This window comes from Schistocerca americana, chromosome X, assembly GCF_021461395.2.
Source record: "Schistocerca americana isolate TAMUIC-IGC-003095 chromosome X, iqSchAmer2.1, whole genome shotgun sequence".
In the NCBI taxonomy this organism is placed as follows: domain Eukaryota; kingdom Metazoa; phylum Arthropoda; class Insecta; order Orthoptera; family Acrididae; genus Schistocerca; species Schistocerca americana.
Genome location: NC_060130.1, coordinates 22,129,260 through 22,156,400, shown reverse-complemented (window position 1 = coordinate 22,156,400; position 27,141 = coordinate 22,129,260). Strand labels below are relative to the sequence as shown.

Below are 27,141 nucleotides of genomic sequence, written 5' to 3'. Positions count from 1 at the left end.
TGAAGCTCCAAGGGATAAAGTAAACCAGCACTGATGCATCGGAAACTAATACTGGTCTCCCAGGAGCCGCACAAAGCACAAACTCTTAAAACATTCTTTCTTCTTGCACTTAAGTCGGCATTTTGCCTTTTGAATTCAATCCCGATGCAATTTCTGTGTTTCATGGTAAACGCGAAAGTCGAAGGGATACAGTAAACCAGCACTGGTGCATAGGAATCTACTACTGGTCACCAAGGAGCCGTTCAAAGCACAAACTATTAGAAGATTCACTATTCTTGTACTTAAGTCGGCATTGTGACTTTTGTATTCAATCCCGATGCATTTTCAGTGTTTCATGGTCAATGTTAGGGTGCAAGGGATTTACTAAACCTGCACTGGTACATCGGAATCTAATACTGGACTCCAGGAGATTCTCAAAGCACAAACTCTTAGAAGATTCACTCTCCTTGTACTTAATTCGGCATTGTGCCTTTTGTTCTCAATCCCGACGCAATTTCTGTGTTTCATGTTCGATTTGAAGGTCCAAGGGATTCAATAAACCTGCACTGGTGCATCGGAATCTAATACTGGTCTCCCAGCAGCCGCTCAAAGCACAAGCTCGTAGAAGATTCACTCTTCTTGTATTTAAGTCGGCATTCATTTTGTATTCAATACCGATGCACTATCGGTGTTTCATGCTCAATTTGAAAGTCCAAGGGATTTAGTTAACCAGCACTGGTGCATCAGAATCTAATACTGGTCTCCCACGAGCCGCTCAAACCAGAAACTCTTAAAAGCTTCACTCTTCTTGCACTAAAGTCGGCATTTTGCATTTTGTATTCAACCCCGATGCAATTTCTGTGCCTCATGGTCAATGCGAAGGTCCAAGGGATACAGTAAACCTGCATTGGTGCATCGGAATCTAATACTGGTCTCCCAGGAGCCGCTCATGCACAATCTCTTAGAAGATTCACTCTTCTTGCACTTTAGCCGGTATTGTGCCTTTTGTATTCAATCGCGATGCCATTTGCTCAAATTCATGATCAATGTGAGTGTTCAAGGGACACTGTTAGCCTGAACTGGTGCATCGGAATCTAATACTGGTCTACCAGTTGACGCTCAAACTCTTAGATGATTCACTCTTCTTGTACTTAAGTCGGCATTGTGCCTTTTGTATTCAATCCCGATGCAATTTCTGTGTCTCATGGTCAATGTGAAGGTCCAAGGGATACAGTAAACCTGCATTGGTGCATCGGAATCTAATACTGGTCTCCAAGGAGCCGCTCATACACAAAATCTTAGAAGAATCACTCTTCTTGTACTTATGTCGGCATTGTGTGTTTTGTATTCAATCCCGATGTAATTTCTATGTCTCATGATCAATGTGAAATTCCAAGGGAATCGATAAACCTGCACTGGTGCTTCGGAATCTAATACTGGTCCCCCAGGAGCCGCTCAAATCACAAACTCTTAGAAGATTCACTCTTCTAGTAATTAAGTCGTCATTATTCCATTTGAATTCAATCCTGATGCAATTTCTGTGTTTCATGGTCAATGTGAAAGTCTAAGGGATACAGTAAACCTGCATTGATGCATTGGAATCTAATTCTGGTCTCCCAGGAGCCGCTCAAAACTCAAATTCTTAGATGATTCACTCTTCTTGTACTTAAGAGGCATTAAGCCGTTTGTATTCAATACCGATCCAATTTCTGTGTTACATGGTCAATGTGACAGTCCAAGGGATAGAGTAAACCTGCATTGGTGCAGCGGAATCTAATACTGGTCTCCCAGGAGACGCTCTAAGCACAACCTCTTAGGAGATTCACTCCTCTTGTACTTAAGTCGGCATTCGGTGTTTTGTATTCAATTATGATGCAATTTCTGTGTTTCATGGTCAATGTTAAGGTCCAAGGGACACAGTAAAACTGCACTGGTGCATCGGGATCCAATACTGGTCTCCCAGTAGTCGCTCAAAACTCATATTCTTAGATGATTCACTCTTCTTGTACTTATGTCGGCATTAAGCCTCTTGTATTCAATCCCGATGCAATTTCTGTGTTTCATGGTCAATGTGAAGGTCCAAGGTATACAGTATACCTGCACTGGAGCATCGGAATCTAATACTTTACCCATTAGGAGTCGCTCAAAGCACAAACTCTTAGAAGATTCACTCATCTTGTACATAAGGCGGCGTAGAGCCTATCGTATTCAATGCAGATGAAATTTCTGTGTTTCGTGGTTAATGTGAAAGTCGAAAGGATACAGTAAACCTGCGCTGGTGCATCGGAATCTAATACTGGTCCCCCAGGAGCCGCTCAAATCACAAACTCTTAGAAGATTCATTCTTCTTGTACTTAATTCGGCATTGTGTCTTTCGTATTCAATTGCGGTGCAATTTCTGCGTTTCATGGTCAATATGAAGGTCAAAGGGATACAGTCAACCTGAACTGGTGCATCGGAATGTAATACTGGTCTCCCAGGATACGCTCAAAGCAGAAACGCATGGAAGATACACTCTTCTTGTACTTTAGTCGGCATTGTTCCATTTCAATTCAATCCCGATGCATTTTCTGTGTATCATGGTCAATGTGAAAGTCGAAGGGATACAGTAAACCTGCATTGATGCATTGGAATCTAATACTGGTCTCCCAGGAGCCGCTCAAAACTCAAATTCTTAGATGATTCACTCTTCTTGTACTTAGGTCGGCATTAAGCCGTTTGTATTCAATCCCGATCCAATTTCTGTGTTACATGGTCAATGTGACAGTCCAAGGGATAGAGTAAACCTGCATTGGTGCAGCGGAATCTAATACTGGTCTCCCAGGAGACGCTCTAAGCACAACCACTTAGGAGATTCACTCCTCATGTACTTAAGTCGGCATTGGGTGTTTTCTATTCAATCCCGATGCAATTTCTGTGCATCCTGGCCATGTGAAGGTCCAAAGGATTCAGTAAACCTGCACTGGTGCATGGGAATCTAATACACGTATTACAGGAGCCACTCAAAGCACAAACATTTGGAAGATTCACTCCTCTTGTACTTAAGTCGGCATTGTGCCTTTTGTATTCAATCCTGATGCAATATCTGTGTTTCATGCACATTGTGAAGGTCCAAGACATTCAGTAAACCTGCACTGGTGCGTCGGAATCTAATACTGGTCTCCCAGGAGCCGTTCAAAGTTCAAAATCTTAGAAGATTCAGACTTCTTGTACCTAAGTCGGCATTGTGCCTTTTGTATTCAATCCCGATCCAATTTCTGTGTGTCACGGTCAATGAGAAGGTCCAAGGGATACAGGAAACCTGCACTGCTGCATCGGAATCTAATACTGGTCTCCCAGGAGCCGCTCAAAGAACAAACTCTCAGAAGATTCACTCTTCTTGTACTTAAATCGGCATTGTGCCTTTTGTATTCAATCCCGATGCAATTTCTGTGTTTCATGATCAATGTGAGGGTCCAAAGGATTCAGTAAACCTGCACTGGTGAATCGGAATCTAATACTTTACCCCCAGGAGTCGCTCAAAGCACAAACTCTTAGAAGATTCACTCTTCTTGTACATAAGTCGGATTAGAGCCAATTGTATTCAATCACGATGGAATTTCGGAGTTTCATGGTCAATGTGAACGTCCAAGGGATTCTGCAGACCTGCACTGGTGCATCGCAATCTAATACTGGTCTTCCATAATCTGTACAAAGCAGAAACTCTTAGAAGATTCACTCTTCTTGTACTTATGCCGGGATTGTGCCTTTTGTATTCAATCCTGATGCATTTCTGTGTCTCATGGTCAATGTGAAGGTCCAAGGGATTCAGCAAACCTGCACTGGTGAAACTTAATCTAATACTGGTCTCCCAGGAACCGCTCAAAGCACAAACTCTTAGAAGATTCACTCTTCTTGTATTTAAGTCGGCATTCTGCCTTTTGTATTCAGCCCCGATGCAATTTATGTGTTCCATGTCAATCTGAAAGTCCAATGGATACAGTAAACCTGCACTGGTTCGTCGGAATTTAATACTGGTCTCCCAGGAGCCGCTCAAATCACAAAGTCTTAGAAGATTCACTCTTCTTGTACTTAAGTCGGCATTGTGCCATTTTTATTCAATCACGATGCAATTTCTGTGTTTCACGGTCAATATGAAAGTCCAAGGGATACAGTAAACCTGCACTGGTGCATCGGAATCTAATACTGGTCTACCAGTTGACGCCCACATCACAAACTCTTAGATGATTCACTCTTCTTGTACTTAAGTCTGCATTGTGCCAATTGTATTCAATCCCGATGCAATTTCTGTGTTTCGTGGTCAATGTGAAAGACCAAGGGATACAGTAAACCTTCATTGGTGCATCGGAGTCTAATACTGGTCTCCCAGGAGGAGAAACTCAAAGCACAAACTCTTAGAAGATTCACTCCTAATGTACTTAAGACGGCATTGTGCATTTTGTATTCAATCCCGATCGAATTTCTGTGTTTCATGGTCAATGTGAAGGTATAAAGGATACAGTAAACCTGCACTGGTGCATCGGAATCTAATACTGGTCTCCCAGGAGCCGCTGGAAGCACAAACTCTTAGAAGATTCACTCTTCTTGTACTTAACTTGGCATTGTGTGTTTTGTATTCAATCCTGATGCAATCTCTGTTTTTCACGGTCAATGTCCTGCAAAGTAGTGTTCCACGGCCTGCACAATCTAGAGAACATACTTGTCCGCCACTAATCCTGTGAGTGACCCAGGTGCAAAACCTGTCCCACAAATCCACCCACCACCTCCTACAGCAGTCCAGTCGCAGGCATCTCCCACCATATAAAAGGCACGATCATGTGCAAAAGCAACCTGTTAAAAATCAGCTATGCTGCAATTACCATACAATTTTCCATGTAGGGATGACAAGTAACCAACTGTTCACTCGCAGTAATGTCTAGCACCAAACTGTGGCAAACCACCGACTTGACATTGCAGTTGCCAAGAGGCTGTACACCACTTCAACAACTGCTTCACTAGACATACCATTTGGATATTCCCTTCCAGTGCAAGTTTCTCTGAACTACACAGGTGGAAATTGTCTCTCCAGCACATCTAGTGCCATCCACCTGACCTAAACCTCTGCTAATTTGTTTCCCACTGTATCACTTTACCTTTTCCCTTCTCTCTTCTGTACCCACCAATCTTTTCCCATTCAGACCATGTACTGTCTTCTCCAATCACTCTGCCCCCCCCCCCCCCCCCCACCCCTAGCAGCTACTGCGGGTGTGTACATTTGGCTGTTTGTGTGGTTTCCAAACTAAACCATGTGCATTTTAGATATGTTAGATCCATATACTTTACCTGAAACTAATTCTCTGAGGTACTGAGACTACTGCTTCCTGGCTCAGGGTTTCTATTTTCAGCTAACACAGTAGTATTGTCTACAAACAAAAGTGTATCGGACAGGATATTTACCAATGAATCATTCACACTGGACACAAAAAAGACTGTTGTGGGGCATGTAGACAACCCCTGAGATGGTGCACCAAGGCTGTGTGACTGCAGGAGCAGACAGCAAAAACTCTACACAAAAGATGGTCCAGCACGTCTCAGAGCTTACAGTCAAAAATTATCAGGCAAGGTGTCCATATTATGTAAATTAACGTAGGATTAACAAGTGACAAATGCAGTTACCAAAGCAAATTAAATGATGAGCATGCCATCAGTATTATAGCTCTAAAGGAAATGCATTTAGGTGATAATTCAGCAGCTACATGCAAGATTACGCAATATAAAGCAATATCAATACTCCTCTCAATTGTTAGGTGCATCCACAATAAATGAAAAAAGAAACAGCTCTTGGATTATGCTGGCTTAAGCTGTCAGAAAATTAGTGATGTAGAAGTAATTAGGGTAAAACTCAAAGGCCTGGTTATTACATCAGTCCACAAATCACCTAACGGAAAGTGTCTGACACTAGTCTTACACACAGCAACTAGACAGCACGTATATGTTTAAGATTTTAATTCCAAAACACAACCTGGAGATACATAAATAGAGACAAAAATAGAGAACCATTGTTCGAATGGATCAACACACAAGAAATTATCTAAGTTTGATGCCAAGGAATTTAAAAAGTTTTGGGCAGGCAGATGGAAACTGATACAAAACCTGACCCATCCATCTTTTCCACTGATGAGAACAAATTACCACTGAATCACTCAATAGTAGTACCTAAACATTTTTCAAGGAGTGTACATTGGCTCACAAAAGTTATCATTGGTGCTGAAATATCAGTTACAAAATACATTGATAAACCCTCATGGAAATTTGAAAAAGCAAACTCGATACAATACACCCAGGAAGTGGAGAGCAACCCACACTGGACACCTCAAAAGTCAGAACATTGGGAATTATTGTAGATGTAGCTAAATGGAATATCTGAAGGGAAGTAACAAAATAATGTGTACTAGGATGGGACAAACCTGCCCAAGTCCTCTACAAAGGATACCAAGTGTCTAAATAATGTTTTGATAACATTTTGTATTTAAAAATATGTGTGTATAAATTGTTCATGTTGATGTAAATTTGACAATTTAAGAAATGGTCATGCTTAGGAACAATGTAAGAAATAGGTGTTATGTAAAAACCAGTGTGCTTTTGTTTGAAACAAAAATGGCTGTGGCGCACGGAAGAGGTGCGAAAGGCAAATTGGCGTGCTACCTTGAGCAAGTTCGGGAAGTAAGTCACACAGTCTGAAGGCAGCAGTGATTGAGGTAACTCCTTTGTGGAGCAGAAGCTTTGCCTGCAAATTTTCATAAAAATGCCTCGGTTGAAGACTGCAAACAGCTTACAGCATAGCTGCGAGTTGTTGAGCTACTGTATGTAAAACTGAATGAAGCCAAGAAGAGAAATTGAGCCCATACAGCAAGAAACTTGCAGGCCGTAGTGTGGGTAGTGTAGCCATCATAACTGTTCACCACACTCAAGCCTACAGCCACCAGATAAGATTTTTTTCTATTTTTACCTTTGTACAGCATGAACCATTAATTTAAACTGTGTTTTAATAATCATTCTTGAACTTTACGGAAACTGGCTCACCCTGTTATTTCATCCTAATCATACATCTGTATAGGGTTCCTTCCTGGTGTTTGATTAATCCGAGTGTCCTGCTTTACAGACTTATGAAGTGCCAAGTTAATATAAAGAGGCACCATTTAAATTGCTTTAGTGTAAATAATAAAAATGTTTTCTTAACTATTGCAAAGTGTTATGGTTTGCTTACATAAAATTCAATCAGAGTGAAGCCAAGTTACTAGAACCTGTTAGATGGCTACACAGAATTATTTCAAACAATAATAGCTTTTGAAAGTAAATTCCACCAAGAAAGAGGTTTTCTTTAAGTGAAATGTTCAGTTAAAAAGTGTGTGCTTTAGTGTCTAAGTATTTAAGTTTCTTGATTATGGAAAGTGCTTTTCTAAAGGTAGTCCCCCCCACCCCGGCTAATTTTTTTTACCTTCCTTGAAGTTATCTACTGGGCTTTTTCTTTTTTAAAAACATAATGTATAAAGATGCAGCCCAAAATTGTTTAAGTGGGGTAATTTATTTGAAGAGCCAAACTAAACAGTAGCAAGAAAGTAGGCAAAATTCACATTTCTGCTTCTCCAATACTTCACTATTTCATTGCCAGGATAGGTTGGTGACCATTAAGTACATGTTTTAAACCACTAAATGAACTTGGAAATGAGTTTTCCTAGCTTCAGTATATTATTATTCATACTGTGTTCCTATCTTGCCACTGGGTGAGATCTTAGGAAAAGAAGTGAATAGTCCAATTTACTTATCCATTAGACGCAACACACGGTAAATCCTGTAAGAAGGATAACTCTATTGATTATCTTTTCCTGTAAACAGGACTATCCTTCGATAGTGTATTTTATTTTAAAACTAAACTAAATTTTAGTAAGAGGGTTATACGTGGCAACATAGAGACAGGGTTTCTGTTATTTACGTAAAAGCATACTAATATCATAATGGTAGTGTTATAAGGTCCTATTAATGTGTGGTCATGACATTTGTTAAATGTCTCACCACATTCCTATTGAAACTATTTACTCTTCTTGTAAATAACACCTATGACAATTTTATACAAATGTCCACTAAGACTTTGCTCGTCAACTTTCATTTAGGTAACAGCGATCTTTTAGATGTATTTAAATCAGTACTGTTAAGAAATACTGACTAGCTTTATTTTCAAGAATCTCAAGTTTAAGTTATACATACTGTTATCCTCCAATAAGAATCATTGGCCGATTCTTCATCTTTGACAGGTTCATCATGCCTGCAATGCAAAACATTATCTTTTGTATTAACAGATGAAATCCAACTTTTTAAATTTAATAAATGCTTATACAAACATAAAGTTTCTTCAAAAAATGTATTTATGACAACTTCCTGTCACAGATAATTTTCACTGAATGTTGCAACCCAGTTATAATGCTGATGAGAAGCAAATGTTGTTCTTTTCCCTCTCTTCCTTCACCATCTCCTGTTTTGTTCACCTTGACATATTTCTACCAAACAGACTACCCCAATGGATCCACTGCTTATATTTAACACACAGTAAATTCAGTGCAAATATTTCCTTAACACAGGATGTGCATTGACGAGCTTGAATTAATCAGAAAAATATAAACAGATACTAACCGTTCCACAGCTCTTACAAAATACTTGCATTAAGTAATCATCAAAGCTACTTTTTGTACAGCAAGAGGACTAAAAGTCAAAATGGTGCTACATGCTACAGGCAGTGCAATACAATTTATTTTACTCATTGCTACAGCAATAAATGTACTTATAAAAATATTCAGACTTAGACTATAATCAAATACAGAGAGAGAAAATATTCTAACTAAAGAGATATAGCAGCCATAGGCAGAAACAAATAAAAAAACTGATACTAATCTTAGCTTTGAGGACCAAAAGTTTCTTCATCTGGAAAACACAAAAAGAGAAATGAGACTGTTCAAGAATTAAGGATGAAAATTCAGGATCTTGAGTCAAGGAAGATGGACATGATGAAATTCAGTTGCGAAAGAGCAGCAGATGATGTAATTTTAAATGCTGAGAAATAAGATCTCTTCAAGAGGAGCCACCAAAAGGTCAAATAAGTGAAGAACAAGCTGAAAATACCGGTAAATGGGCTAAAATGGCGGCAAATAGATAAAGGAAACAGAAAGAAAGTGCTGAAGAACAGGCAACCAAACAACAACAACAACAACAACAACAACAATAACAGCACATTGTAGCAATATATAATAGCAGTCCCACAACATCTGGAGGAAGATTTTCCACTAACAGAGCAATAAATTCATGAAGCCATCAAATCTTCCAAAACTTCAAAGCAACAAATGAAGACTCCACTACAGCAAAATTATTGAAATAGTCAGAACACACAAATGATCTACAACTGCTGTTTGAGAACATTTGGAAAGCTGAAGAGATTATGGAAAGCATTAATCCACAGCTATGAAAAAAAGGGGACACTCAAAATGTCAACAATGGCAGAGATGCCTCACTTCTGCCAGTGGTATACAAAATATTATCAAAAATTCTCTGGACAGAGTTGTAGAAACTTTAGACAAATAACTGGGAGAATCTCGAGGAGCTCTAGAAAGGGAAGACCCTGCACAGAGCAGATGTTTATTAGAAAATCGATAATCCTCCACAGACTGCTAATCACCAAACCTATAATAGTATCATGTATTGGTTTCAAGAAAACTTTTGATTTGGTAGGCAGAGAAATTATAGGTAAAATCATCAAAGAATTTTGTATTAAAGCAAACATAATCCTCAAAACACTAGCAAATAGGATGACTGAAGCTAAATTTATGGGAGAAGTATCTCAACCATTTGAAATAAAAACTGGTGTTACACAAGGGGACAGTTTATCACCTTTACTGTAACACTGCATTCTAGAAAAAATAGAAAGTATCTGGAATTTGGAGAAAAAAAAATTACAAAATTGAACCAATAATTTTAGGACAAATAACAAATGGAATTAAGGTAAACTGCCTGGCTTCTGCAGATGATTCTGATATACTTTCAAAAAATCTGACAGACAGTTATTGAAAGAAATCTTTTGGAAGAAATAGCAAAGAGAGCTGGTCCCAAAATTTCAGCCGAAAAAACAACATTGATGACAATTTCAAACAATGCATCAACATTCTTAGAAAAACAAAAATGTAAAATAGCATTAGTAAGTAAATTTAAATATATTGGACAAACTGTACAACAAAATGGACTAGAAGAATTAACAGTAGATGCAAGAGTCAGCAAACTGGAGAGAGCAAATCGTTTTACAAAGGATATTTACAACAAGAAATGTACAACTAAAAAAACAAAACTAAAACACTATCCCACAGTGGTATGACCAGGATGTTTATATGGATGAGGATGCCTAATGATGAACTATAAGCTGGACAGAACAGAGGTTCCTCAAAGGAGCATTATTAGAAAATAATGGTTGCAATACAAGCTACAGATGGCTGGAAAATGAGAAGTAATGAGGAGATCTACAAAAATTTTGAGAAAATATCAGAAGTAATGGCTAAAAGAAGATTAATCTTTTTTTAGAGACCTCTACTGAATGAGTAGTACTGGAAGAAGGACTCAATGATAGCATGGATTACAGAAATAAGAAAGAAACAACATCAAACAATCAGAAATAATAGAAAGAAACCTTTTTACAGATAAAATACTGAATTTAAAAGGATCATCACCTCTCCAAGATCAAAATTAATTTCATCCCTCTCAATAAGACCGTGAAAACCGGAAATAAAATTCATAAATATGATATTGCGAAGATCAAAATCAATCAAAACATATTGGAACAATGCCACCAGTAACTGACAGTTGAATCCCATAAATGGGCAGACATTGCCTCCATGATCCAACAAGCAGCTAATACTACAATCCTGACAGCTAAAAAGAGGAATCATACATGGTGGAATGAGGTTTGTGGTGAGGTGGTGGCCCAAACAGCAAGTGCATGGAAAAAGTGGAATTCTACCAGGAGTCCTGATGATTTTGATGTATTCCATGAAGTTCGAAAATATGCAGCCAGAACTCTATGAAGGTCTAAGCAATTGCATGAGAAACAGCAGTTAGAATAGATCGATCAGCGTTTCCAGATAAACAATGTCAGAGACTTCTATCAGACGTTCAAATCGAACTTGAAAGGATACCAAGCCCCTAGTTTTTGTTTTAGAGACGAAAATGGAAAGCTCAGTGTTGTGTACATAGTTCCGCATATTCAGCGCGTACACAAATTTCCCACTAGAGTGCGCCCCGCTAAGCAAAACAGCGCAGGCGCAGCGCTCGTCCATCTCCGCACTATGAGATGGCGCTGCCATAGAGATGGACCAAATTCTGCTTCCGCCGATCCGCGTATTAATATGTAACGCAGCCAATGAGATTGCTGCGAACATAGAACATTTTCTCCTCGCGCATCACACTCGCGCAGTGATACATGAACGTGCGAGGTATTATAACGAGTGTAAAGACCTTCGATCAGTCAGTCTGCATTTGTCTGCACCAGTCTGTATGAGTCTGCATTAGTCTGTACCAGTCTGCATTAGTCTGTACCAGTCCGTCGAGTTCTACAATTGTCTGTACCAGTCCATAGTCAAGATTCAGTCTGCGCCTGATAAGATTACCATATTCCTGTACATAGCCATGAAGATAAATGTATAGACACTTTTGTCAAGTATCTGAGATATATGTGAGAATAAGATTAACGTACCAATCCCAAAGAACTTCAGATTGTCAATTGTAAATAGCATCCAGAACCAAGTTAAGTAATTTTTATATTTGTTATTATTTTAGTAAATGTGTGTGAAAATTAATCAAATTCTGTTTAAAGTTGGTCACCGTCAATCTGCTACTCTAAGCATGCAAGTGGCATTTCTATCATCTGACCGAATGGCAGAAGATAAACACACCATGATAAGACCACGAGACATATTGCTGACACTCGCTTACTTCGTTAGAGCAACAAGTCAAATAATCTGATGGTGTGTGTACTGAAGGTCTTACAGTATGCACACCACACTCGGCCTGACCAACAAAGAAAACTGCAAGATCATGTCTCGTTACTTTGAAAACCTACTTAATTGTGATGAACCGAAAGAAAGATTCCCTGCATGTGCCCCAATCCACAAACTACCCCTCATCTCCATCTAGTAAAGAGGAGACCAAAGAGATCATCAACAACTTTAAGAATAATAAGGCAGCTGGAGAGGATTCAATAGTGGTGGAACTACTGAAGCTGGCAAATAATGAAACTCTAGATATACTAGTCCAACTTTTTGAGGAGATCTGGAGAGCTGGGATGATACCAACTGAATGGCAGTCAGCTTTAATCCATCGTCTACACAAAAAAGGTGATAAATAGAATGTCAATAACTATAGGGGTACCTCATTAGTATCTGTTCCATATAAGATTCTCTCCAAAGTGATACAGAATAGAATAGAAGGTCATTGTAACCAACTGATTGGGGACTATCAAGCTGGTTTCCGAAAGGGCGATTCTTGCGCAGAACAGATCTTTAGCCTGAAGAACATCATCAGGTCCAAAAAACTGGAAGAAATAACTATGTGGTCATGTTTGTTGATTTTCAAAAAGTATATGACTCCATCGACTGACAGGCATTAATGAATATTTTGGAAAAGTTTGGGATGGATAATACCTCAAGAAAGCTGATCAAACAAACTCTTACTAACACAGCGTCAAAAATTAAATTTATGGGTGAGGTATCTAAACCCTTTACAATCAGAACGGACATAAGACGAGGAGATGGACTATCCCTCTCCTTTTCAATTGTGTCTTGGAAAAGGTCACTCCAGAGTGGAGAAAGTTATTAGCCCAAGAAGAAACAAATGAAGAGTGGTTCAGACTTGGTCCTAAGAACAAAGGGGTGTGCATTGACTGCTTAGATTTTGCGGCTGACCTGGCCATTTTTGCTAACAACATAGAGTCAGCAGTCAACAAGATAAATAGGCTGTCAGAAATTGCTGAAAAAAGTTAGACTCCAGATCTCTATTCAAAAGACAAAATATATGACGAACATCTGTAACGGACCTGAATGGATGATAACCAACCTGGGAAAAAATCGGATGAGTTAAGAATTTCAGGTATCTCGGTGAAGTCATCCACCAGGAGAATGGATTAAAAGAAGAAGCAATTGCCAGGATGAGGAAGTTAGACCAAGCATACCAACTGACAAAGAATACTTATAACAAAAAGTCTATGAGTATGTGGGCCAAGTTCCAACATTATAATACAGTTGTAAAACCTGAGGGCTTATAAGCATCCAAAACTTTGACCACGAATAGACAAGGTCAAGCTGAGCGGCTGGAAAAGCGTGAGTGTAGGATATTAAGGAAAATCCTAAGGTAATAGATGGGTCGATGGACAATGGTGAATGAGAGCAAATGAGGAATCGTGCAGCAAGACAGAACCTATCACAGCATCCATTACAAAGAAATGATTGTTATTTTATGGTCATCTCATGAAAATGGACGGTGATTGACTATCAAAAAGAATACAGAGTTTCATCCCATCTAAGAAAACGAGGCCGAGATGGTTCAAAGAATGTGAAAAAGATCTTAAGCAGATTGGTATCTCAGAGAGAAATTCCTGAAAGGAACAAATTTAGAAGATTGGTGACCAACTACCAAGGTTTTAACATGGCATCAACATCCGAAAGACAGTGAGGACCCTTATCTGAAGGGCATAAAAAGGTACTTCTTGGAGGGGCTCAGAAGATACTGGCAGGAAGTCAACGCTGGAGCAAGAACAAGACCTGGACACTACAGTGAAGTCGGTTGTTACCACGCAGTCCATAAAGACTCACCTCGATAAAAAAAATAAATAAATAAAAATAAAAGGCTTTCGATGCAGAAGAAATAGGGGATTGAGAACAACACGAATAGAATAAAGGGGGAAAAACATGAGGAGGAGATGGATGAGTACTGGAAAAACAGGAGACGACAAGGGAAGAAGAAGAAGTGAAGTTATTACATGATGAGAGATGGTGATTGCATTTGATTTGATTCAGTTTTCGTTACATACACCGAAAAAATGAGATGATTCTCAAGGGTGTGGAACATGTCAGAATGTATAACACAAAACATTTTAATATAATGAATACCACCCTGATCATTTGTCACGAGATTGTCAAAATAGGTGAATACAATACAGTAAACTGGAGAAGCTAATATTTACAGAATTAATACGCTGTCAGAATGAAATATTGTTGTTGTTGTTGTTGTTGTTGTTGTTGTGGTCTTCAGTCCTGAGACTGGTTTGATGCAGCTCTCCATGCTACTCTATCCTGTGCAAGCTTTTTCATCTCCCAGTACCTACTGCAACCTACATCCTTCTGAATCTGCTTAGTGTATTCATCTCTTGGTCTCCCTCTATGATTTTTACCCTCCACGCTGCCCTCCAATACTAAATTGGTGATCCCTTGATGCCTCAGAACATGTCCTACCAACCGATCCCTTCTTCTGGTCAAGTTGTGCCACAAACTTCTCTTCTCCCCAATCCTATTCAATACTTCCTCATTAGTTATGTGATCTACCCATCTAATCTTCAGCATTCTTCTGTAGCACCACATTTCGAAAGCTTCTATTCTCTTCTTGTCCAAACTATTTATCGTCCATGTTTCACTTCCATACATGGCTACACTCCATACGAATACTTTCAGAAATGACTTCCTGACTCTTAAACCTATACTGGATGTTAACAAATTTCTCTTCTTCAGAAACGCTTTCCTTGCCATTGCCAGCCTACATTTTATATCCTCTCTACTTCGACCATCATCAGTTATTTTGCTCCCCAAATAGCAAAACTCCTTTACTACTTTAAGTGCCTCATTTCCTAATCTAATTCCCTCAGCATCACCCGACTTAATTAGACTACATTCCATTATCCTTGTTTTGCTTTTGTTGATGTTCATCTTATATCCTCCTTTCAAGACACTGTCCATTCCATTCAACTGCTCTTCCAAGTCCTTTGCTGTCTCTGACAGAATTACAATGTCATCGGCGAACCTCAAAGTTTTTATTTCTTCTCCATGAATTTTAATACCTACCCCGAATTTTTCTTTTGTTTCCTTTACTGCTTGCTCAATATACAGATTGAACAACATCGGGGAGAGGCTACAACCCTGTCTTACTCCCTTCCCAACCACTGCTTCCCTTTCATGTCCCTTGACTCTTATAACTGCCATCTGGTTTCTGTACAAATTGTAAATAGCCTTTCGCTCCCTGTATTTTACCCCTGACACCCTTAGAATTTGAAAGAGAGTATTCCAGTCAACATTGTCAAAAGCTTTCTCTAAGTCTACAAATGCTAGAAACATAGGTTTGCCTTTCCTTAATCTTTCTTCTAAGATAAGGTCAGTATTGCCTCACGTGTTCCAGTGTTTCTACGGAATCCAAACTGATCTTCCCCGAGGTTGGCTTCTACTAGTTTTTCCATTCGTCTGTAAAGAATTCGTGTTAGTATTTTGCAGCTGTGACCTATTAAGCTGATAGTTCGGTAATTTTCACATCTGTCAACACCTGCTTTCTTTGGGATTGGAATTATTATATTCTTCTTGAAGTCTGAGGGTATTTCGCCTGTTTCATACATCTTGCTCACCAGATGGTAGAGTTTTGTCAGGACTGGCTCTCCCACGGCCGTCAGTAGTTCCAATGGAATATTGTCTACTCCGGGGGCCTTGTTTCGACTCAGGTCTTTCAGTGCTCTGTCAAACTCTTCACGCAGTATCACATCTCCCATTTCATCTTCATCTACATCCTCTTCCATTTCCATAATATTGTCCTCAAGTACATCACCCTTGTATAGACCCTCTATATACTCCTTCCACCTTTCTGCTTTCCCTTCTTTGCTTAGAACTGGGTTTCCATCTGAGGTCTTGATATTCATACAAGTCGTTCTCTTATCTCCAAAGGTCTCTTTAATTTTCCTGTAGGCGGTATCTATCTTACCCCTAGTGAGATAGGCCTCTACATCTTTACATTTGTCCTCTAGCCATCCCTGCTTAGCCATTTTGCACTTCCTGTTGATCTCATTTTTGAGACGTTTGTATTCCTTTTTGCCTGTTTCACTTACTGCATTTTTATATTTTCTCCTTTCATCAATTAAATTCAATATTTCTTCTGTTACCCAAGGATTTCTACTAGCTCTCGTCTTTTTACCTACTTGATCCTCTGCTGCCTTCACTACTTCATCCCTCAAAGTTACCCATTCTTCTTCTACTGTATTTATTTCCCCCATTCCTGTCAATTGCTCCCTTATGCTCTCCCTGAATCTCTGTACAACCTCTGGTTCTTTTAGTTTATCCAGGTCCCATCTCCTTAAATTCCCACCTTTTTGCAGTTTCTTCAGTTTTAATCTACAGGCCATAACCAATAGATTGTGGTCAGAGTCCACATCTGCCCCTGGAAATGTCTTTCAATTTAAAACCTGGTTCCTAAATCTCTGTCTTACCATTATATAATCTATGTGATACCTTTTAGTATCGCCAGGGTTCTTCCATGTATACAACCTTCTTTCATGATTCTTAAACCAAGTGTTAGTTATGATTATGTTGTGCTCTGTGCAAAATTCGACCAGGCGGCTTCCTCTTTCATTTCTGTCCCCCAGTCCATATTCACCTACTATGTTTCCTTCTCTCCCTTTTTCTACACTCGAATTCCAGTCACCCATGACTATTAAATTTTCGTCTCCCTTCACAATCTGAATAATTTCTTTTATTTCATCATACATTTCTTCAGTTTCTTCGTCATCTGCAGAGCTAGTTGGCATATAAACTTGTACTACTGTAGTAGGCGTGGGCTTCGTATCTATCTTGGCCACAATAATGCGTTCACTATGCTGTTTGTAGTAGCTTACCCGCATTCCTATTATCCTATTCATTATTAAACCTACTCCTGCATTACCCCTATTTGATTTTGTGTTTAGAACCCTGTAGTCACCTGACCAGAAGTCTTGTTCCTCCTGCCACCGAACTTCACTAATTCCCACTATATCTAACTTCAACCTATCCATTTCCCTTTTTAAATTTTCTAACCTACCTGCCCGATTAAGGGATCTGACATTCCACGCTCCGATCCGTAGAACACCAGTTTTCTTTCTCCTGATAACGACATCCTCTTGCGTAGTCCCCGCTCGGAGATCTGAATGGGGTACTATTTTACCTCCGGAATATTTTACCCAAGAGGACGCCATCATCATGTAATCATACAGTAAAGCTGCATGCCCTCGGGAAAAATTACGGCTGTAGTTTCCCCTTGCTTTCAGCCGTTCGCAGTACCAGCACAGCAAGGCCATTTTGGTTATTGTTACAAGGCCAGATCAGTCAATCATCCAGACTGTTGCCCTTGCAACTACTGAAAAGGCTGCTGCCCCTCTTCAGGAACCACACGTTTGTCTGGCCTCTCAACAGATACCCCTCCATTGTGGTTGCACCTACGGTACGGCTATCTGTATCGCTGAGGCACGCAAGCCTCCCCACCAACGGCAAGGTCCATGGTTCATGGGGGGGGGGGGGGGGGGAACATTGTTATGCACTATTAATAAATTTATGTTATGCACTATTAATAAATTTAGCATACACAAAATACCTAATATTGACTGTTGCAACCAAGTACTGTCAAAACTTAAATCTAACATATTTTTACTTAAGCTGGCCTAACAGTCTCTGTTAGGAAATTCATCTGTAGAGTAGAAGGCATTGCCTATCAAAAAGTCATTCAAACTCTGTTTAAACTGTGCTTTACCTGAAACCAAGTTTTTAATGGTTGCTGGTAATTTATTGAAAATGTGTGTTCCTGAATATTGGGCCCCCTTTTGGACCAACATAAGTGATTTTAGGTCTTTATGTAGATTGTTCTTATTCCTAGTATTGATAATATGTATTGAGCTATTTGTTGGAAATATAGATATATAACTTGCATCAAATTTCATTGAGGAGTAAGTATACTGAGAAGCAATGGTTGGAATTCAAAGTTCCTCGAATAGGTTCTACACGATGTTCTTCAAAGACTGGTCCCAGATACTCCATTGCACCATTCACCGAACCTGATAACCCCGAGCCGTCAGTAACAAAAATTAAGTCTTGCTTAAGAGATTTACAGCACTACATGCACTTGTTACCAAAGTCTCATTTACTTTTAGAGCTATCTGTTCCACTTCCTTTTTGGCCCCACTTCTCTCTGTCTTCACTATATCCCATACAGTTCTTATTTTGTTGCCAGATACAATCATCTTTTTCTCTTAATAAAGCTACTTCGATTTCTGGATTACTTGATTCAATATTTTGCAGTATTCTTTGCAATGCATTACAATTCTAATATCAGAAATGTTCCTAGATAGTAGATACAGTCTCCTTTTTGCCCCACATGATATCTTTATTCCTTGTGTAATCCATGGTTTATCTTTTGACTTCTGTGTGATCTGAGTTACCTTTAGGGGAAAACAATTTTCAAAAGAGGAGGTAACTTTATTAATAAATGCTTTGTATTTTCCATTTGAGTCAGGTAAACATCTCTCCAGTTCATGTCTTTGAGCAATTTCCTGAATTCCTCAATTTCTGGCTTATTTATTATCCTCCTGTACTCAGATTTAATATTTTTTTATCCTGACAAGTTTCAACATTTAACACAAGATGCTGCACGTCGTGATCAGATAGTCCATTTACTATTGGTTTTGTGATATGACGTCTTTCCCCTAGATTTGTTCATAAAGATATTATCAATAGCAGTCTCAGAGCATTTACATATCCTAGCTGCAAAGTTCACAGTAGGAACTAAATTGAATGATAGTGTTAAAAACACCAGCAACCACTATTTCCTCTTCTTTTTTTTTACACAAGCTATTCCTTTCGCTTAGTGAAATGAAGCACTGCCTAGTTCCAAAACACAGGACTACTATGACAAGGTGAAATGTTCTCAGAGTGCTACATGTATGATAGTAAATGTAATCCACACTATAGTTGTTTTCTGAGTAGTTATGCTGTGTGTGTTTCATTCAATCAGATGAAATGGAATAAAATCATCAATTTATTTATTTTGGCTCTTTATCACCAAGATACATTCAATGTTGGTTGAGGTTTATCTTTTGAATTCACTCCAGTGTAGATTGTCAAAATTTTATCAGTTGTCAAAGTACTTGTAACACAGTTTCCGAATTTACTGCCATCCAGGAAAGTCTCCCACTCAAATTATTCTCAGAGACTGAGAGCTGGCTGAAACCCAGAGTAGAAAGCTCTCACATATTTAGTGATTAATGGAATATATATCGGAAAGGCAGGTTAGACACTGTAGGAGAGGGAGTGTCCATTGTCTCTATTGAGGTCAAAGCTGATTGTGACAGTGAAGTTACCTGGTTGCCTATAACAAGTCTATGTGAAATCACGTTAATTAATGGATGTTTTAATCATCCACCCGGTTCTGCTATGACAGTTTTGGAGCCATTCAAAGAAAGTCTACAGACAGTAGCACGTAAATACCTAGATCATGCAATGCTAGTTGGAGGTTAATTTAGCCTACTGAGTATAGATGGTAGCCTATGGCTTTATTTCAGGGGGTGCAGTCAATCTTGTGAAGCACTTTTGAATGTGGTTTTCGAAAATTGTCTTGAGCACCTAGTTTGGCATGCCACATGCAATGGAAATATCTTAGACCTTGTAGTTACAAACAGCCCAGATATCATCAATGACTTCAGCATAGAGATGGGGATTAATAATCATGATAACATCATAACAACTAAGATTACAAAAATTAATAAATCAGTCAAGAAGGCTAGGAAAATGTTCATGCCAGAAAGAGCAGATAAGCAGATGTTAGCATCTCACTTAGACAGAACTGACATCACTTAGTTCCATTAAGATGGACATAGAGAGATTATGGTCAAAGCTTAAATAGATCGTGAATTGCACTCTCAACAAGTCTGTACCGAGTAAACGAATTATGGATGCAAAAGAGCCACTGTGGTTTAACAATGAAATTCAGAAAATACTGAGGAAGGAAAAGCTACTGCACTCTTAGTTCAAAAGAGAATGCCAAATGCCAACAAGGAAAGGTTACTACCACTGTCATACCTCAGCAAAAGATCTGGCTGAGAAGCAGGGGAAATTATTGTCCTATGTAAAATCACTAAGTGAGTCAAAGTTTTCCATCAAGTCACTTGACCAGTCTGGTGTGGCAGTAGGAGATAAATGTTTTAAATTTTGCATTCAAGAAATCATTCATGCAAGAGAATCATATAAACATACCGTCATTTGACAATAGCACAAAGACACCTAACAACAATCACCACAAGAGGCCAGCGCTAGCACAAGTTGTTCACATGATATTCGTTGGACTGTTGCCTGTAAACACATGCCATGTCAGTGCTCTTGGAAGAGAGCTGTGGCAGTGACACGGCTCTGTTGTTGTTCCTGTGTAGTGATCTGCAATGACGGGACGGTACAGGGGGGGGGGGGGTCGAGATTCAAGCAGTAATTAAGAACTTCATAAAGAAAGGTATGAAAGCGAAGGACATTCATGCCGATTTCCAGAATACACCAGGGGACTCTGCTCCTTTGTCTTCAACTGTTGCCAAGTGGATAAATGAATTTAAATTTGGTCAGGAGAGCTTAGATGATGATCATCCATGAATAGGTCAGCCAAGATGTGTCACTACTCTAGAAATCATTGCAAAAGTGCGCATAATGATCAAGGAGGATCACCAATTTAGAGGGCATGAAATTGCTCACGCTTGCCAGATGTATCTGAAAGGTATTCACAAGATGGGTGCCGCGACTCTTGACGCTGGGTCAAAAACGCATGAGAATGGACATATCACAACAATGTTTGGCCTGTTTTAGGAGAAACAAACAAGATCTTTTGTGCTGGTTTGTGACCACGAAGAAACTTTGTTTTACTACTATACCCCAGAGACAAAGCAACAATCAAAGCAGTGGAAACATGCTGAATCTCCGCCGCCAAACTCCTTCAGCGGGGAAGGACTTGGCGTCAGTGTTCTGGGATGCGCCACCAAATTCCTTCAGCGGGGAAGATCATGGCATCAGTGTTCTGGGATGAGAAGGGGATTCTGTTTGTACATTGTCTCCCCACTGGGCAAACAATTACTGGAGAATACTATGCTAACCTTCTGGACAAATTATAACAAAAGGTATGCAAAAAAGGCCAGGTTTAATAAGGAAGAAAGTCATCTAGCATCAAGCCAATGCACGCTCACACGCGTGTGCCATCACCATGGTAAAATTACACAAACTAAGGTATGAATTGTTGCCACACGTGCCTCTTCCCTAAACTGAAAATTTTTCTTTGTGGATGAAGATTCACTTAAATGAAGAATTGGTAGCCTGAGTTGACAACTATTTTGTAGGCCTGGAGGAAAATCATTGTCGAGATGGGATCAAGGTATTGGAACACTGTTGGACCAAATGAATTAATCTACAAGCAGGGTACATTGAAAAACAAAAAAGTTTCAGTGACATAAGTACTTTTTTTCTATTCTGTTTCAAGAACTTTTCAAACCACCCTCGTAAGCATCCCTGACACCTGAAATAATTAAAAACAAATAAGTCGCCAGTTGCAGATGGAATCTCAATTTGGTTTTACAAAGAGTGCTATATGGCACTGGACCCTTACTTAGCTTGTATTTATTGTGAATCTCTCACCCAGCAGAAAGACCTAAGCAACTGGGGAAAAAAATACAGAGGCGTCTCCTGTAAATACGAAGGGCGAAAGAACAGACCTACGAAATTACAGACCAATCCGTAACATCAGTTTGCTGCAGAATTCTTGTACATATTCTGGGTTTGAATCTAATCAGTTTCATAGTGACCAATAAGTTTATGTCCACAAATCAGTACAAAGCATCACTCATGGGCAACTCAGCATGCTCTTTTGTCATACGACGTCTGTTCAAAAAATTCCAGAACTTTGTCCACAAAATTTTCTATGCTTATCTTTTAGTTACTATGGATTGTCTCCTTCGAAATACTCTCCTCCACAATTGATACACTGCTCCCAATATCATTTCCACTTCCAGGAGCAGTCATGACACACCTCTTGCTGGGTCGCATAAAGTGCTGTCTGCGAATTTTCTTTTATCTCATCTACCATTGCAAAACTTCATCCTTTTCAACTTTGGAAATAAAAAGAAGTCTGCAGGGGTCATACTATTCTCACATGGAACATCTCATTCTCTTTTGTGAGATCCAAAAAGTTTTTTTGGTTTTGACTCATGAGCCGTGGAATGAACTTGGCGGCAACACAATGCATTCCAAGATGCTGTGTCATTTCATAACATGATCCAATTGAACTGTTACATTCTTCTACAATCTCTCGGACAGTGAATCTTCGACTGGCACACACAATTTCGTTGACGTTCCTGACACAAGCGTCATCAGGGGACATCTAAGAGCGTCCTGAACAAGGATCATTTTTGACTTTTGTAAAGCCATTTTTAAAACGTGTGAATAATACGTAACACCGAGTATGGCTTAAGCACTCATCGCTATAGGCTCCCTGCATCATTTGGTGTGTCTCTGTAAAGGTTTTCTTGAGTTTCACGCAAAATTTAATGCAGATGCATTGCTCCTCTAACTTTGCCATCAAAAATTCACAAACCCAGATTCCATATTTCTTGATTTCCGAGAAGCATTTGACATAGTGCCTCACTGCAGACTTTTAACAAAGGTACAAGCACATGGAATAGGTTCCCAGACATGTGAGTGGCTCAAAGACTTCTGAAGTAATAGAACCCACTACATTATCCCGACGGTGAGTGTCCATCAGTGACTAGGGTATCATTAGGATCGTTCCAGGGATGTGTGCTAGGAGCGCTATTACTCATATTTTCTATGTGCATAACTGATCTGATGGACAAAGTGGACAGTAATCTATGGTTGTTTGCTGATGATGATGTGGTGTATGGAAGGTGTCATTGTTGAGTGATTTAGGAGGATAAAAGATGACTTGGACAAAGTTCCCAGTTGGTGCAATAAATGACAGCTAACCCTAAATGTAGAAAAGTATAAGTTACTGCAAATGAGTTGGAAAAACAAATCCATAATGCCAGAATCCTGCATTAGTAGTGTCATGAATGAAGAAGTCATATTGTTTCAATATCTGGACATAACTTTGCAATGTGATATGAAATGGAACAAACTTGTGAGGGTCATGGTAGGGAAGGTGAATAATCATCTTTCGTTTGTTGGGTGGATTTTACTAGTGTGGCTCAGCTGTGATGGACATCACATATAGGGTGCTAGTGTGATCTCTTCTTGAGTACAGTTTGAGTGTCTGGGATCCGCAAGGGGTCAAATTAAAGCAGACATTGAGGTATTTCAGAGGCAGGATACTAGATTTGTTAACAGTAGGTTGAAACAACAACATACAAGTATTATGGAGATGTTTCTGGAACTCAAATGGGAATCCCTGGAGGGATTTTGAGGAACACTGTGCTGACTGCAGAACAATTCTGCTTTCACCAACATACATTACGCATAGGGACCACGAAGATAAGAGATGACAAATTAGGACTCATAGAGAGGCATATAGACATTCGCTTTTTCCCCACTCGATTGGCAGATGGAACGGGAAAGGAACTGACTACAGTTGAAATAAAATTACTTGATAGTTGGCACTTCAAACGCCAATAAGAGTTGTCAGCGTCACACTTGAACTGTCTGGTGTTGCCAAACTCCACCAAAATTGGCCAGTCACTTCCAATTCCTGGTACAGCATTCTTTCTTGATGTATTTGTATCCCGAATTATGAGCCCGACACTTTTATTATGTATTTCATGACACATGATAACTACACCAAAAACAACACACATTAACAATGCTAATGAAAGACACATATTTCATTCATAGCACTAACCAAACACTACTGAATAAATCAGCACAAGGTGTAATTCAGTATCATACTTATAGTTATCATATTCACAGAGATCATCTTACATTAGATAAGTTTTTCACTACACTGCGTGAAACTGAAATTTTTAAGGTTGCAATTCATAGTTGGAACTGGGTCACTACATTCACATATATAAATACTTCATGCAGTGCTGTGGCATAGCACAATGGTTGGCAGATTAATCTAATGTGTAGCATGTCGTAGGTTTGAATCTCATCAATGTAGCAAAATTTTTAATTCTAAATCTAACCAAATGAGTGTGATTATTATTTTCATTCAATTAATTGGTTTAAATGTATTTTTTTATTTTTAATACTTCGCTGCATCATTTTTCATCATTGTTTTGACTGTTCTATTTGGTCTTATTTTTCATCTTGTCATTATTTCTTCATTTGGAATCTGTCTCAGCCATCTATAATCCACGACTAAGGGCCCACACGGACTGTTCACTGGTTTCAAACATGGCAGCATGTGCAGCTAGTTTAAGGATAGTTACAGGTAACAAATGACACGGAGAAATTTCAATTTGCTTTCAGCCCTGAAATTGAGTTTTTGTTGTCTTGAGTTTACCCTTAAGGGTTAGCTTTAATCGCCATGAACAAAGCGATAATGATATTAGTACTGCTGCAGACTGTTGACCACAATTTTCTCAGCTGGGTTAGGACACAAGTTTACAGTCAGGGATACAAAACGCGTTGTCTGCCCCAGTTCAGTCACTGGTCACTTTAAATCAATAGTCAACAGAGTATCCAACATTTCTGACATACCTTGCACCAGCCACTAGAAAAATTGCTCTGTGTTAAACATTTAACATAATTTGTGAAGTGAGCCGCTTGTTTGTTGTCACCTGTAACCAAACGGTAGCTGGTAGCCAATATGGCAACATTGTTGCAGCAAGTGATTGATGTCAACTATCAAGTAATTTTATTCAGACTATTGTAGTGAGACAGGGTACCTTCAGCCATGCACCATATGGTGGCTAGTGGAGTATGTATGTAGATGTGGAATCAGTCTTTCCTTCTCATCCCATCTGGAAAGTCTCCCCTGATCTGCAGTTCTGGGTAACTTTCTCAAAATCTAACCTTTTTCCTAGACCTATCCTTCACCCCTCTTCCTTCCACTTCAACCCTTCTGCCTGAAGAATGAGCTACTGGCTCTGAAAGCTCGCCTAATTATAATCTTCTTTTATGTGTGTGTTCTGCCGCCACTTAGCGAGTAGATTGTTTATCTATCCAATTCAATTATCATGTAATCAAAAGCTGCATTTAACACGCCAAGTCTCTTTTACCAATCATTTTTAATATGTCCTACAGAATGTGCTGTCTACCCTGTCCTTTTTTGAGATTACTGTTTTGCTGTACTTTTCTACAGGCATCATCTTACTTATTAGGAGTCAGTTCATTCATGTTGTTGTTGTTGTGGTCTTCAGTCCTGAGACTGGTTTGATGCAGCTCTCCATGCTACTCTATCCTGTGCGAGCTTCTTCATCTCCCAGTACCTCCTGCAACCTACATCCTTCTGAATCTGCTTAGTGTATTCATCTCTTGGTCTCCCTCTACGATTTTTACCCTCCACGCTGCCTTCCAATGCTAAATTTGTGATGCCTTGATGCCTCAAAACATGTCCTACCAACCGATCTCTTCTTCTAGTCTAGTTGTAGAGCTGCATGTCCTCGGGAAAAATTATGGCTGTAGTTTCCCCTTGCTTTCAGCCGTTCGCAGTACCAGCACAGCAAGGCCATTTTGGTTAATGTTACAAAGCCAGATCAGTCAATCATCCAGACTGTTGCCCCTGCAACTACTGAAAAGGCTGCTGCCCCTCTTCAGGAACCACATGTTTGTCTGGCCTCTCAACGGATACCCCTCCATTGTGGTTGCACCTACGGTACGGCCATCTGTATCGCTGAGGCACGCAAGCCTCCCCACCAACGGTAAGGTCCATGGTTCATGAGGGGAGTTCCTTCATAGTCAACAGTTAAGGAATGGGTGGCTGAATTCATATGTGGCATATGTCTGTAAGATGACTCATGAACAATTTCCTAGAATTACAATCAAATATGAAAATGCTGAGAAAGAACACAGTGTGATATTGCAAGATCAGTAATTAAAAAGATGTGCAAAACAGTTGATGCCGTGGCTGTACCAGAAAGTGAGTGGCATATCTGTTGAAGCCTCACTACAACCTAATGTGAAAAACAATTTGGGACAATCTGACACACAACTGATTCTATGCACCAATCTGTTCCCGTGGATGAGAGATGACCGAAATGAAACAGCAGTTGCACAAAAATAGCCAAGGTGACTTCATCGGAGAGAAAGAGTGGTCATTGTTTTCTAGGATGCAAAAGGGATTTGTATTTTAGATTAGCTTGCAAGACTGAAACAATACCTCACAAATACTATGCAAGTATTCTGACTCAACTGGATGAAAAAATATGGAGCCAAGACCCAGGGGGAAAAAAAAAAGTTTATCGTCAGTGAAATGCATATGGTCACAAAGGCACTTTCACAATAGGAAAACTGGGAGTTTCAAGTGTGAAGTCTTCAAATATCTATTCCATTCTCCAATTTTTTCACATTCTGACTTTAGCTTCTTCTTCTTTTCTTTTTGTATGAATGATTCACTTAAGACTATATGTGTCACAGCTCAAAACCATTTTGTGAGTCAACAACTGGATATGTTTTCACTGCTCTGTCTCTTGTAACTCCGTTGGACATGGAGGTAGCAAATGAGGATATAGGATGTCCATGACATACTGCTGTGCTGTCAGAGTGACCTGAAGTCATATCCGATGCTGCCCCACACGCCCTCTCCCTATGTCGTTGTCATACTGACTGACAACTGCAATCGCGGGTCTTGCAGAATGTGACTCACTGCTGATCACATGACAGGTGCAGGTATGAAAGGGTTACAATGTGCTCGGTGTACATTACAGCGATTCTCCCATGGGCTCGTCAGACACGGTCAACTGGAAGCTTGCTGACAAGCACGCTGCCCTTACGTTCCCAAGCAGTCCAACATGGGGCCACTACCACATCTGAATGTCTCACAAATCTGCATATTGCATAATTCAATCAGCCTGGCAAATGGAGACACACAATTAGGCCCCTTCAAATTTTGTTACGTGCTGATAATGCTGACTCACAGAAGTACAGGGCATCTGTGTCCTTCACAGGGATCACTCAACATCTT

At 39.5% G+C, this 27,141-nt stretch overlaps 1 pseudogene; it reads right to left on the bottom strand.

Annotated features, from left to right (window-relative positions):
- Positions 1 to 8,225: 8,225 nt before the first annotated feature.
- Positions 8,226 to 27,141, bottom strand: part of LOC124554925 — a 76,015-nt pseudogene continuing 57,099 nt past the window's right edge.